Consider the following 14,833-nt stretch of genomic DNA (forward strand, 5'->3'; position numbering starts at 1 on the left):
CCACGCACCCTCAGATGCTATTGTGCCGCGTATCTACGCACCTGCGGCTTCTGTAGCACCACGTACTTTCACGTGCCTCTGCACCTGAACCTCTGCCACGCCGCATACCTTTACTGTTCTTCCGCACCTGAACCTCTATCACGCCGCGTACCTCCACACTGGGACTATGCCTTCGCTGCGTATCCTCGCACTTTCACTGTGTATGACCTTCGTTCCTCCACACTGGAACTTTCGCTCTGCTGCGTGCACCCGCACTACCACAGAGAATTGTCTGCGTACCTCTGATTAGAACCCAATTAAATGGTCCTCCAAGGTGCCTCTGACAGTCAGATACACAGATCTGATCATGCGCCCGAGAGATCACCACTTAATAGATTCACTTTATACTTCACTTTCATATAGATCAAGCTTTTAAACTGATAACCCAATATTTCAAATCTTGAGATATTCAATTTGCAAAGATACATTGGCCAAGTGATCTCCTTCCCTATTTATAGTCAGGCCCTTATCCACACCATGGGACAAAACCATCAATAACCAATACAAGGGTTCCAAACCGGGGCTAAATTAGATCCTATACCATGGGCCAAAACCATAGGATCAAGAACGGCGGGCTAAATACCACGGGCCAAACATAAGAAACCCCATGTGAGCACCCTTCTCTGCCTTGAAGTGAGTGAACTGGGGGTCCGCACCTCATGAACGGGTAACCTGCCGGTATGAACACACTTCCTGGCCGGCGTACCTGCGGGTCCGCACCTTTTGAACCATTCACCTGTGTACCTCTTAATTTCCAACATTTTGAGAGCCTGAACAGAGCATTGCCAATTAAGGGAGTTGCCATCAAGTACAACACCTGTAACATAGAGCCATACCAGAATCATAATGCCAACAATCTCCCCCTTTGGACTTGATGGCAACCTCAAGATCTTTCAACGTCATTCTCCCCCTTTGAAGAGAGCAAGGAACATTCAGATGGCCTCAAGTATTGCAACAGGAGCAAAAGTTTCTTCAAAATCTATTCCTTCTTGCTGCGCATAAACATTACAAACAAGTCTAGCCTTATTTCTAATTACTTCCCCATTTTCATTCAACTTATTTTTGAAGACCCATTTTGTCCCTATAACATTCTTATCCTTTGGTCTAGGAACCAAATCCCACGTGTTGTTCTTTTCGATCTGCTCAAGTTCTTCATCCATTGCTTTGACCCAACATTCATCTTTGCATGCTTCTTTCACATTTTGTGGTTCATTGGAAGAGAGTAATGCCAAATAACTTGAAGCTTCTGCAATTGTTCTTCTTGTTTGTACACCTACTTCTTTCTGCCCCAAAATCTGAGATTCTGGATGATTCTTCTGAACAAACCTGGATGGAGTCTTTTCTTCTGTCCTTATCTGTTCCTCTGGTGCTTCTTGAGATTCTTCTTCTTCATCATTCTGTCCTTGAGGGTAGTCTTCATCTTCTTCGATATTTTCATGATTTACTTGCCTAGGAATGTATCCCTTTTCATCAACCACTACATCGATGCTGTCAACAATTCTTCCAAGTCTTTTATTGTAGCACTTATATGCTTTGCTGTGTGGAGAATAACCAAGAAGAATGACTTCATCTGCTCTAGGTTCAAGTTTGCCAAGTTGCTCATCAGTGTTCTTAATATAACATTTGCTCCCAAAGATTTTGAAGTGCTTTACCGAAGGAGTCTCACCATACCAGAGCTCATGAGGAGTTTGAGTGTTGTTCACTCGGACATTTGTTTTGTTGAGAATAACAACCGTAGCATATGCAGCTTCACCCCAGAATGTTGCGGGAGTTCCAGACTCATCCAGCATAGCACTAGCCATTTGTTGGACTGTTCTGTTCATCCTTTCCACTACTCCATTTTGCGTAGGAGTTCTAGCTGTAGAGAATTCTCTTCTTATCCCATGTTCTTCACAGAAATTGAAAAATTCATTTGAGGTAAACTCCCCACCTCTGTCGGACCTGAGGAACTTAATTTTGTAACCTGATTCATTTTCAACCAAGGCTTTGAAGGATTTGAATTTTTCGAATGCTTCGTCTTTGTGCTTCATAAGTCCTAACCAAAAAAACCTGGAGAAATCGTCAATGAATAATATCAAGTATTGTTCTCCTCGAGGTGTCCTTTTCCTAAATGGACCACATACATCTGTATGGACTAGCTCAAGAGGCATGCTAGCTGATCCTTCCTTCTCTGGGAAGTTAGTTCTGGTTTGCTTTCCAAACTGACATGATTTGCATATGGTGTTGTCTGGAATTTTGATATCTGGAAGACCACGAACTGCCTGATATTTGCATGCTTTCCTCATTTTTGAAAAGCTTAGATACCCCAACCTTCGGTGCCATAACCAGTGTTCATCATCCTTGCTCAAATAGCATTGTTGTTGTCCTTCTTCAAATATGTATAGGTTATTTGGAGTTCTTCTACCTTTGATCATTGTTTCACCTGTATTAAGATCACGAACATGACATCCATTTGATCTAAATATTACCTCGGTTCCTTGATCACACATCTGGCTGACACTCAGAAGATTATGCTTCAATCCATCAACATACAAAACATTTCCAGCTTTGACTTTTTCTTTCAATTGAGCAGTTCCTTTTCCTTTTATAGCTGCAGGAGTATCATTGCCAAAAGAAACTTTCTTTCCCTTTTCTAAAGCAGAATATGATTCAAGTTTTTCTTTATCACCTGTCATATGCTTCGAGCATCCACTGTCGATGTACCATATATTTTCCTGTCCCTCTGCATAAAAGGCTATCCCACATCTTTCTGTTTGTGGTTCCTTTATTCTCCATGTTCTAGTGCTTGAGGCTTGTTCTTTTGTCTGCTGAAACCTGCTCCTGCATTCAGAATCTTCAAGACCAAAGTTATTGCAAATAGAACATTCAACTTCATTTTCAAGAGTCGAAAAGTTGTTATAGGTCCTTTTTGTAATCCCAATCATCCTTCTTTGTTTTTGAGCTTCTCTAGTCATGATTGTTTTATATGAAACACATTGAGTTGCCTTGTGACCAAAGTTATGGCAAGAGAAGCATTGTCCATTGAAGAAACTTCTGCGTTATCAAATCTATCGGCCAAATGATTGTAATTTCTATTGTCATCCATTCTTGAAGCAAATTGAGAGGGTTTTACCTGTGGCTGGTTGTAGCTTTTGTTCATCCTTAAGACGGATTGCCCCTACTTTACCTGATAGTCTTTGTTTGTTCTTGATGTAATTCGTCCCTGCTTTACCTGGTGATCTCCATTGTGCTTTTGCTCATTCCTTCTTGCTGCATCAAGATAACTCTTTGAGGTGGATGCTTGAGAAGTTTCTCCATTATACCCCAGACCTGTCTTGTTTACTGGAGAACGTTGTACATTGATGATCTCATCCAGAGTTTCAGATCCTTTGACAAACTTAAGATTAATAGCCTTTGTTTTCTCAATCTCTTTTCTAAGACCAACAATTTCACCTTCTAACTTTTCAAGATATTTTTCCTTTTCATCAATTTGAAGTTGTAGAGTATCAATGATCATATTCTTTTCTTCTATACATGTCTTGAGTCTAGAAATTTCTTCATAAAAGCTATCCACATATATAGCATCCATGTAATCATCATCTTCAAATGCCATTAAGAGTTTATAGTCATTACCTCATTCATCTTCATCACTATTTGATAGACCATCACTATCTTCATGAGTGTAGTAGCTTTTATTATTTTCATTCTGTTTCTTGTTCCATCTAGCAGGTTCCTTTCCTTTGTCAATCTTATCCTTATGAGGACATTTCGCAGCATAATCACTTACTCTTCCACAAGCAAAACATTTAAAAGGTAACTTACCTCTGAACCTTCTAGTACCCCGTTGAAGATTTCTGACAAAATTTGATTCTTCTTCTTCTTCTGGCACGTGACTTGCTTCATAGTAGTCTCCTTTGCCTGAAGCCTTGAAAGCAACTTCTCTCCTGTCTGATGGACCTCATTTTCTCATTTCATAAGCAGTTAGAATTCCGTGTAGCTAAGACATAGTAAGAGTTCGTAGATTTTCCTTTTCTTCTATTGCAGACACTTTAGATTCAAACTTGGGGGACAATGATCTTAAAACTTTTTAAACCACTATAGCCTATTTTATTCCTTCACTCAAGTTTTTCATGCAATTAACAATCTCATCTACCCGAAGGAAATAGTTAGCCACACTTTCATCATTATACATTCTAAGATTCTCATATTGAATCCTGAGGGTTTGAAGTTTAGCACACTTTACCTATTCATCTCCTTCGTAGCTCAAGACAATCTTGTCCCATATTTCCTTTGCGGATTTATATTGAATAACCTTCACGAATTCTATTTGAGATAATCATCCCAGCAGAGTATTGACTTCTTTAGCATTTGTTTCATATTTCTTCTTCTCGGCCGGATCTGTAGGAGTAGCTGAAGGAAAAGTGTAGCATGTATCTATGATATCCCAAACTTCTATACCAAGAGATTGAAGATAGGCAGTAACTCTTACCTTCCAATAATTGAAGTTTGTCCCATCAAAAATTGGTTGCCTGATTGATGCTTCCCTCTCGTAGTTGCTCATGATGAATGATCTTCCTTCAAGCGATCAAGCTTCTCTGAAGGACCTGCTCTGATACCAATTGTTGGAAATAATACTGAGAGGGGGGGTGAATCAGTATTATCAAGTTCTTTTTAATAAATCTTCCTTATTTATACTTTGAATTATTCTTGTATGTCAGTACCATAAAACAATGAGCATGAACAAGAAGAACAGATAGTCACACCAAAGAACACCAGATATAAGGTGGAAACCCAATGTGGGTGAAAACCACCTGCTGCAATATGTCTCTATCTTCTTTCAATTAGAAACTCCTTTTACAATGATTTTGTACTGGTGCAGTCCTTTACCAGTACTCAGGCTGCCACCTGCAGAGAGCTACAACTCTCTCTCGTTTTCCAGTCTCTCGTGGAAGGGAGCTACAACCCCCTACTTCTTTTCTTTCAAGGACCACTTTTCATAAATTTTCAAACTGGATCCAAGAAGATCAGATAATCATCAAATACATACAAATCACCGAAACGTCTTATACAATCAATCAAGAGTCACCCAACTTCTCAGAATGCTGTAAACAGAAAGATAGTACTCGAAATATAAACCCAGAACTCTGCAGCAATAAATAAAAGATGACCAACAAATGTTTTAAGACAGATCCGCAATTTTTCTTTATCTGGACTGCGTGGCTTCGCACTTCACCTTCTGCGTCTCTGCGTATCCCCACAGAGAGCCTTCCACTGCACCGCGTACCCACACATTGTTTCTTCAATCACGCTGCGTACTACTATTGTGGCCACACACCCTCAGATGCTATCGCGTCGCTTATCTATGCACCTGCGGCTTCTGTAGCGCCGCGTACTTTCACGTGCCTCTGCACCTGAACCTCTGCCACGCCGCGTACCTTTACTGTTCTTCCGCACCTGAACCTCTATCACACCGCGTACCTCCGCACTGGGACTGTGCCTTCACTGCGTATCCTCGCACTTTCACTGTGTATCACCTGCGTTCCTCCGGACTCAAACTTTCGCTCTGCTGCGTGCGCCCACACTTTCACAGAGAATCGTCTACGTAACTCTAATTAGAACCCAATTAATTGGTCCTCCAAGGTTCCTCTGACAGTTAGATGCACAGATCTGATCATGAGCCTGAGAGATCACCACTTAATAGATTCACTTTCAACTTCACTGTCATATAGATCAAGCTTTTAAACCGATAACACAATATTTCAGATCTTAAGGTATTCAATTTGCAAAGATACATTGGCCAAGTGATCTCCTTCCCTATTTATAGTCAGGCCCTTACCCACACCATGGGACAAAACCATCAATAACCAATACAAGGGATCCAAAACGGGGCTAAATTAGATCCTATACCACGGGCCAAAACCATAGGATCAAGAACGGCGGGGTAAATACCACGGGCCAAACATAAGAAACCCCACGTGAGCGCCCTTCTCTACCTTGAAGTGAGTGAACTAGGGGTCTGCACCTCATGAACGGGTAACCTGCGGGTATGAACGCACTTCCTGGCCGGCGTACCTGCGGGTCCGCACCTTTTGAACCATTCACCTGTGTACCTCTTAATTTCCAACATTTTGAGAGCCTAAACAGAGCATTGCCACTTAAGAGAGTTGCCATCAAGTACAACACCTGTAACATAGAGCCATACCAGAATCATAATGCCAACAAGAATACCCCAACCATGTTGCTCAAGGAGTTAAGAAGCCTGAATATGTAGTCGAAAGAGAAGGTAGAAGACTCCAATCAGAGGTTTTTGTGCATATTGAATATGTTTTCAATGGACACATAACCTCATGATTCCATCACTGTCAACTACTACACATCCGTACTACCAATCAATATTTTTTAGTTTATCAAGCAAGTTGTGAAAAAAATGTTATTAGAAAACTCCGAAGAGGCAATCATTTTAGAGAAGGACCTGTGTGCGATTAGAGTCACCAAGGATGATGAACCAGCAAAGGACTCTAGATACACGAGTAGGAAGCCCCAAGCTACAGTGAGTAAGGGTAAAGAGAAGGAAACAAGTGACATTGAAACCTTTACTTGCCTTGCCAAGAGCTTGACAAAAAAAGCGTTTGAGCTGAAACAATTCACGATCAACACATTTGCTAAAATTACGCAGAGCTCTAGTTCAATGTTCCAATTAGAAAAATGCATGAATGATGATTTTTTCTCATTCCATGAAGATGGCCATCTGCAAGGATCTTCCTTGGATTGGAAACTAGTTACAAGCTTAGTATGAAACCATATGCCAAATGTAGTGAGCAGTATGCAGTGCCAGCTGAGAGACATAGACGATGACGAAGATGTTGCACCTAATGAGGCAACCAACACTGGGCATGTAATGAACATATATTCATGATCACAAGTAGCAAAAAAGATAAACACCAATAAGCATCCTGAAAATAAAAGTGATCCATACAATCTAAGAAGTGAAGTAGCTCCCCTACATTTGGGGAAATGCGAGAAAAGATTGAACTGGCGAGCAAAGTTGATCCACTAGCCGTCCAAAAGCATAAAACACAAAGAAATCCCAGGAAGACAGTGACAGACAAGAGTGTGTCCATGTGTAGAAAGATACAAAGCACTCTACCAGACAATATGAACATAAGTCTAACTATGGATATTTCGGTGAGTCTACCTACTCTTGATTATAACATTATGGAAGACATGAAGAAAAATCACGTAAACATTAGTTTGTTTGAGTTGGCTAGAATTCAAAGTCAGTGGGGTATTCTAATGCATGCAATGGGGAAAACATCTACAAAAATTGTAGCCTCTATTAGCAAGGGAGAAAGCACATCTCCTTGTTCACTCACAATTGTGCTCAACACACTCAAGATGGAAGGAGAAAACTATGTTTTCCCTCCATTCTTTCTTTCATTCAAAAATTTTAACTACAATGTCCACAACTCTTTGGTTGATTCTGGCACATCAGCCAATGTCATTCCACTCTCCATCACGAGAAGATCAATTCACAATGGAACAAGACATCTGCACATAAAAAATGCTTGGGTGTTATCTCACACAGCTCAAACCCCACCAGAATTGTATTTGGGTCTCCTTCCTTTCCCAACTAATGGAAATGAAATTTGTACATCACATTGTGGCACTAGTAATAGTAGCAATAGCAAAAATAGCAGTAGTACAAGTATGTCAAACGGTCTTTGTACAGACGAGTTCTGGACCATGTACTTTGACGAATCGAAGGCACATGATGGCTCTAGAGCCAGGTGTGTCTTGATTGACCCAAAACACGAGAAACATTTGATCTCGAGCTGCTTGGAGTTCGAGTGCACAAATAAAATTACTAAATATGAAGAACTTATGTTTGGTTTGAAAAAATTTGTTAGCCTGAATGTTGTAGCGCTCAAAGTGGTAGGTGATTCATAAATAGTGGTACAGTAGGTAAGTAACACCATACGCTATTTATCACCTCATCTCAAAAGTTACCAGCAAGAGGTATGGAGACTAATCTCTAACTTCCAAGCATTCAATATCATTGTTATGCCAAGAACACATAATGTAGTTTTTGATACCTTAGCAAACGCAACTACTAACATGTCACTGTTAGGGATACATCTACTATTGAAATTTTGTATAAGCCTTATGTTCCTGATAACATAACTAATCTATGTGCTATTGATGGTGATCAAAATATATTGCACTTCATGGACAATTTTGATGCCTTCAACGACACAACGGTTGATGAAGATGAGCACGAACAATCCCTGGAAGCTGCAACTGATGGCAAGAAAGGAAACCTCATCCCCAAGGGTGAGGTTTCTCTCAAAAGGCTCTATGACTTACAAAACCAATTTCAAGGGTCAAGAAATAAGAAAAACATATTTCCACCATGATAAACGAATAGATCAATCTAGTAAGAGACCATGATATGAAGTTCGTTTATCTCAGTACATGCTACACACCACAAGAGCGGTAAGTTTTTGTTCGCTTATCCAAACAGTACCGAGATGTTTCCACGTGGGAATATGATGGCCTAAGTACATACAACACATGAATAATCAAACACATGCTTCCAATCAAAGAAGGATTCAAACCATTGTAGTAAAAATTGAGGAAAGTACATCCGTCACTTGAAATCCTTGTATTGAAAGAACTGATTAAGTTGGTGGATGCTCGGATCACTTACAGGGTTCATTATTTTACATGGGTTTCTAATTTAAGGTTTTTACATAATAAATTCGGGAAAATCTTCTTATGTATTAATTTCCAAACCCTAAACCTCTCTCAGCACAAAAACATCTACCCCGCGCCGTCATAGGATCCTATGTTATAGACAGTCTCTGGAGCAGGATGTTGTCCTTACTTAATGGTCTTTAAGGATACCACCAAGATCAGGTAGCGAAACCTCATAATCTGATACTCATTCAGGAGAAACTTGGCACACACACATACCCTCTGTAATCACTTTATTGGGGGATTGACAACCTTCCTGTCAACAACCAAGATCTCAAACTCTATTTTCAGTAGACCAGGCCACGCCCCGCACCATGTACATAATATGGTTATTGCTTCTTGTGTCTTCACTTTACTTCCTATTTTTATTTCATTTTGTTTTGTTTTCTTAGTATCATGCTATTTTTTATTTTCCAAATAAGTGTTTCCCTCCACTGAGTTTTGGCTTTTGAATGAGTATGTGGTTGAAGATTCTTTTGACACTACAACACTTGGCCAGTCCTAGATGAGTTGTGGACACAACGTATTTTTGAAGAATCAAGGATCAAGGTAAAATATGTATGAAACTAGAGAGAAAGGAGATGGTGAATTTTGGAAAACTTTGTAAGGGTTTAGGGTAAAACTCTAGGTTTTACTGTAGCACCTGTATGCAGGCACCTGGAGCTGGGCACCCGATGACCGACAGTATACTCTCCATTTCTGTAGCAGCCGCATCTGTCAACATCTGCTGATGGTTTCTGTTAGCATCATGGGTGATTCTATGGATGTCGAGGAGCTCGATTATTCCTAGCACCCTTTCCTCGACCGTGTCATTTTTTAAAACCCTAAGCTCACCTCAACAGCATCTGGCTCATCCCTTCCGTCTGATACTTCTCCATCCATTTCTGTGACAGTGGTTTCCTTTCCAAGGCACTATACTACTCCTCTGTTTACCGGGTTTCTCTCAATTGAATCCCATGCTCTGGACTACCGCCCCTTATCCCTTGCTACTCTCCATATTCTCACTGCTAACACTCCTCCAACACCCTCATTTGATGCTAAACCACTAGCAAACCATCATCATCCGTCCATCTCGACTTTCTTCTCTGTGCTGACCAAAGATATTCATGCATCTAAGGCTCCAAACCCTCTGTTTTCTGCGCACTCTCCATCGGGCTGCTTCAGGACACCTGCAGTAAAAGTTAAGCCTGCGAGCCATACCTCTCTGGAAGGTTCACCTAATCCATTGGTGGATCATCCATCTACCCCTCGTACAGGTGAACAAAAGATGAAGTGTGTGAAGGCAACTATAGAGGACATCATCATTCATTTTGGCAAGACCTCTACTATTGGCGAAGCTGCATATATGGAAAGCACTATACTTGTTGTACATGGTTAGGGTAGAGCATATTCTACAGCCAGACTCACCCTATCGGTCTGTGACATTTGGGGAGGAATGCTAAAGGAGCTACCTGAGGTGCAGGTTTTACCTAGAGGTTTGTTCGCCCTACACTTTACTAAGGAGAACTACACGGACTTGGTCCTAGAAAGGTACTGTCACATTGAGATGGCTCTGGTTCTCCTCAAGAGATGGAGTCCCCTCTGACCAAGAGAGGGAGCAAATAGGGGCAAGGCCACTCTAGGTCTGCTTGCCAGGGCTTCCACTGCAGTACTGGTGCGAGGAGGTCTTCATTAGAATCGGAAATTCCCTTAGAACCCACTTGGATCATGATCAAGCTTTTCTGCAATCAAAGAACAGAACCCTAGATCGCATCCTGGTTCACTTGGAAACTCATGAGGGATTGGAAGAAAAGATCACACTACAAGGGGCAAATACACCAGGGTTCAGATCCTGGACTACGAAGGAGTACCCTTCTGCTGTACGATATGTCACAGAGTCACCCACATTTTCAAAGATTGCCCACTAATCAAGAAATCACAGGATTCTCTCAAGGCATCTCCCTCTTCTACTAGGATTGATTCGCCGACACTACATCACTCACCTATTCTAGGTCTTATTCCTCCAGTCAGCAATGCCTCCCCGAAGGTGGTGGACGTAGTACATAGATCGCCATCGTCTCCCCTCACCAGAGCTCAAGCTGCAGCTGAAGCCGCAAAAGAATCGGGTATTCCTCTGACCTCTCTAACTAATTCAATTATGTTTAGCACATCATTTGTTTCATCCTCCATTATCACTTTTGTGGCTCACTGCACTATGGCTACACCTCCTTCCATTGCTACTACCACGCCATCTTTACACTCACTTTCCACATCCTCCTCATCTCCATCATCTAACCTGATCTCATCATCTCACCGTTATAACCTTCGCTCCCATACCCTAGCCGGCAGTACCCTGGCTCCATTTTCTAGTTTGGGACTTACCCACCCTCGCTCAGTTATCCTATCATCTCGGGGGAGGAAATCTGATCTTTCAAAACCCATCATGCAGGCAGGGGCTGACATCACCTCTGGCAGACAATCCACTCTAGATGGGGTTCTTAGAGCACTGAACACCCTGGGTAGGGAACCCCCATGAAATGTCCCTCTTTCACTTGCAGAAGCATGGTTATTGCCTCCAAGAAACTAGCCTTGTGCAAATTTTTTGATGTAGAACCCTCTAATATTATCTTGCTCCAAGAAACCCTAGGAGAGGTTGATCTCATCACCAAAACACTAAACTCTATTTTACATGGTTAGAATTTTATGGCTTTGGACACGGTGGGTCAATCATGGGGGCTTGCCATTGGATTCAATCCTCGCAATATCAGAGTTTTAGCATCGTGGGGTGGGCATGGTTTCATTGGCTTAGACATTTTTTCAGCGGAGCTTGGTATTAACCTTAGGGTTATTAACACTTATGGTCCCTACCATCAAAGGGAAAATTTTTGCAACACCTGCTTGATAATTCGATATTTTCCCCTGAGAACATTATCCTGGGAGGAGACCTCAATTTCTCTTTGGGCTTTGGTGAATCTTGGGGGCCGATGGCACAAGTGGATACTATTACCGGATACATGACCAACCTTCTAGAGCATCACAATTTGGTGGATGGTCCCATGAATAAAACTCTTCCTACCTAGTGAAACAAAAGGGTGGGCGAAGCTACACTTGCTCAGAGATTAGATTGATTTTTGACAAAGGTTCCCCTTATGCAGCAATTGCATCACTACAAACAATGGGTTGGCTCAGGGGGCATCTCGGATCACTCCCCCATTTATCTAGATGTTTTCGGCCCCCATCCTAAACCAAAGCCCCTTTCAAATTTAACCATGTTTGGCTAGAGGACCCTGAATACATTAACACGGTCTCGGAATACTGGGCTGCTAACCCGATTGATAGATTTGACTCCTTGACTAAGGGTTTCTGTCATAACATATCTCAGCTTAAGCACTTCTCTATAAATGTGCCAAAGAGAAACATCAGAGGGAGGATTCGATTCTATCTCATATTGAATCTAAGCTGAGCACTTTTCTTGATGATCAAGACCTGGGTTTTGTTTCAGCAGACAACAAAACTCACTTGATTGAGCTTGAGAACCAAAAGGTTAGGATCTTGAAGGAGAGAGAGGAATCTTGGCACCTTAGAAGCAGAGTTATTTGGTTAAATGTTGGTGATGATAACACAAGATTCTTTCAGAACTATGCAAAGGGTAGGAAGGTATCAAACACGATTTGGAACTTACCCTTACCTGATGGGGGAATAGTTGATACTTTTAACAAACTATCTCATCTTGGCACTACACATTTTAGGAACCTATTTAAAACCCCCCTAGGGTCCAATCTGGCTAATATCATCAACGTGGCTGGTCATTTTCCCAGATTTGTCAACAATGATGAGGTCGAGGAGTTAACTACTCTTGTTACTGCCGGAGAAATGGAAGGAACATTGAAATGGTTCAAAAAGGACAAAAGTCCTAGACCATACGGTTGGACCATAGAATTCTATCTTTCATTCTATGAACTTTTGGGGTATGATCTGTTGAAAGTTGTGGAAGAATGAAAGATGTTTGGATACCTATATAATGCCATCAATTTTACCTTTATAGCCCTCATTCTGAAATCAGATACTCCCTCCTCTTTCAATGACTACAAGCCTATCTCATTATGAAATTGTCTATACAAAATCATCTCCAAGGTTATTGCTAATCGCCTCCACCCCATTTTATCTCATCATATTGCCCCCCAGCAATTTTCCTTCCTTGAGCATCATCAGATTCATGAAGCCATTGGCTCAACCCAAGAGGCCATTCACTCGATCTAGAAAAAACATCTCAAGGACATTATGCTAAAGATTGATTTGGCAAAAGCTTTTGACCATGTCAGCTGGCTCTACATTAAGATGCTTCTCATCCACTTGGGGTTCCCCCACAACTTCTTCACTTAGATTATGGCTTGTATTACCACCCCTACCTATAGTCTTCTCATCAATGGATCAGCCTCTCATTTCTTTCATGCTAAGAGGGGGCTCAGACAAGGCTGCCCTCTCTCCCCCCTTCTCTTCCTAATTGTCATGGATGGGTTTAGTTGACTGCTAGCCTCTGCCAATCGAGATGGCAATCTAAGGGGCCTTAACATATCTGACTCCTGTTTCCTTACTCACCTCCTATTTATGGATGATGTTCTCATATTCCTGGATGGGAGCATTTAGGACTCTCTCACTTTTTCCAAAATTCTATCCTCTTCTCGTCAGCTACTCGTATGCAGGCTAATCATGAAAAATCTACCATCACCTTAGCCCTTACTTCCATCCAAGAATCACATCTTGCACAACATCATTTCCCTTATTGTATCATACCCTTGGACAGGGGTTTCAAATACTTGGATTTCTGGATAAAACCTCTCAGTGAGAAAATTGTAGATTGGGTTTGGCTTGTCACCAAACTGGAAAAAAGGCTCTCAATCTGAAGTCACAAATTCTTATCTAGGGTTGGCAGATTAGTACTTATCAAATCAGTTCTTGAGGCTACCCCTATATTTTGGATGGCACTCACATGGATTCCCAAGAACATTCTAGCTCGTTTACAACAACTTTATGATAGATATCTTTGGAATGGCCAGCAAGACAAAAAGATATTTGCATGGGTCAGTTGGAATAAGATAGCCTTTCCTAAAAAGTGAGGAAGCTAGAGAATAAAAGACCTTCCCCTCTTTGCACAAGCACTGGCTACCAAAATGGGTTGGACTCTTCTGACAAGACAGAACCTATGGACTTCAATCACTTATCATAAGTATATTTGGCCACAACAAATCATGGACCGGGTCCATTTGTCGAGCTGGCCTAAATCTGGTATCTCATTTGTTTGGAAGGCTCTCCTACATTCCCTGCCTAGCATGAGGGGAAATCTCATTTGGAGAATAAATGATGGAACAAAGGCCCAGATTGTATTGGATCCCTGGACTGGAGGTGGTGGTAGATTTCAACTGTCTCGAGATCTCATTCATTATCTACACTCACATGAGATTAAAGTGATAGCACATATTGTGGATCCACAGAATTCTAACATTTTCTCTCAAGGATGGAGATCTGCCCAACAGCTAAATATTCCTCCTCTATGGCAACAGGAATGGCAAGATTACAAGAATGCATTATGTGAATCTCATATCAGGATAAAATATGGACCTGATGAACTCATCGGGTGTCTAGCTAAGAATGGCATATATTCTAACAAGATGGGCTACCTCAACCTGATCTCTCACAAGCAACCAGAGTAGACTACCTTTTGGTGGAAGAATATATGGAAATTAACATCACCCCCTAGAACCAAACTATTTTTTGGTATATTCTCAGAAACAAAGTTCCCACAGGAGAGTCTCTCACTCATTGATCCTTTCATGGTCCTCACTAGTGCGTCTTATGCAAGAACTCCTCTGAATCCACTATACATTTATTTCTAAAAATCCCTTCCCTAAACAATCTTTGGCAAAACATATCCACATCCATACATTTTTCTGGGCATTAGGAAGGTGAAGATATTGGACAAGCATGGGAAAGCTAGTTTAACCAACATAAGGGTTCTAAATCTCTATGTCTCCCCCTTATCATCAGCTGGCATATATGGCTAGCTAGGAATCATGTTACTTTT

Source organism: Pinus tabuliformis, chromosome 9 (assembly GCF_031772625.1).
Source record: "Pinus tabuliformis cultivar Carrire ecotype Pingquan chromosome 9, CPIR1, whole genome shotgun sequence".
NCBI classification, from domain to species: Eukaryota; Viridiplantae; Streptophyta; class Pinopsida; order Pinales; family Pinaceae; genus Pinus; species Pinus tabuliformis.